Genomic DNA, 773 nt, shown 5'->3' on the forward strand with positions numbered 1-773 from the left:
TGAGGATGAAGTTTTTATTATCCTAAAATTGCCTCTAGCTTCTGGAGAAGAAGGTGATACTATATGACCATACTGCTCTACCTTTATGTCTGCATTTTTATATAAAATCATGACCCAACAAAAGGAACCAAACAGCAACTTCATAAATTAAGGTCAAGCGAACCTATCATTGAGGCTTGCCAATTATTTTAATTAAGGTGCTACCATTAATTTGAGCCCCTATTGTCTCCATGCAAATGTTTTAGTCCCTATGATTATATTTTATTTCTTCATAGTATTGATGTAGATATGGTCAATACTTCCAGAGCCAATATATACTTGTAATCAACATATTAGGTCTTACAATTATCTGTCAATAAAAATCAATTAGAAAAACTAAATAAAGTATTATTCATTTAATTATTTCTATTCTCCTTGGTAGGTAACAGTAAATGGCCTTTCACTATATTCTCTAGAGAAGAGATACAAACATTTGGAACGCCTCACAAATTTGTGTGTTGTCCTTGTTCAGGGGCCATGCTAATCTCTGTATCGTTCCAATTTTAGCATATGTGCTGCCAAAGTGAGAAGATAGAAATATTTGGAAAGCAGCTGAATTTCTGATATGAATTGATTTCCTCTTCCTTCAATCTTGCTTCCTCTACTTTTTTTAGAATTAGAAAGATTATTTTATTTTTTTTACCCTTCCCTCTTTAAAAAAAAAAAAAATTCCACTGCATTAACTGTATTGGGTACAAGAAGCCAGTGGGAAATTAATTCTTTAATAATACAAC

General features: G+C 31.8%; 1 non-coding gene across 1 annotated transcript; it reads right to left on the bottom strand.

Annotated features, from left to right (window-relative positions):
• Positions 1 to 466: 466 nt before the first annotated feature.
• Positions 467 to 570, bottom strand: LOC123326407. Its single transcript, XR_006541069.1, has one exon. It is a non-coding gene; the product is annotated as a U6 spliceosomal RNA (small nuclear RNA).
• Between the last annotated feature and the right edge of the window lie 203 nt (positions 571 to 773).

Source organism: Neomonachus schauinslandi, chromosome 12 (assembly GCF_002201575.2).
Source record: "Neomonachus schauinslandi chromosome 12, ASM220157v2, whole genome shotgun sequence".
NCBI classification, from domain to species: Eukaryota; Metazoa; Chordata; class Mammalia; order Carnivora; family Phocidae; genus Neomonachus; species Neomonachus schauinslandi.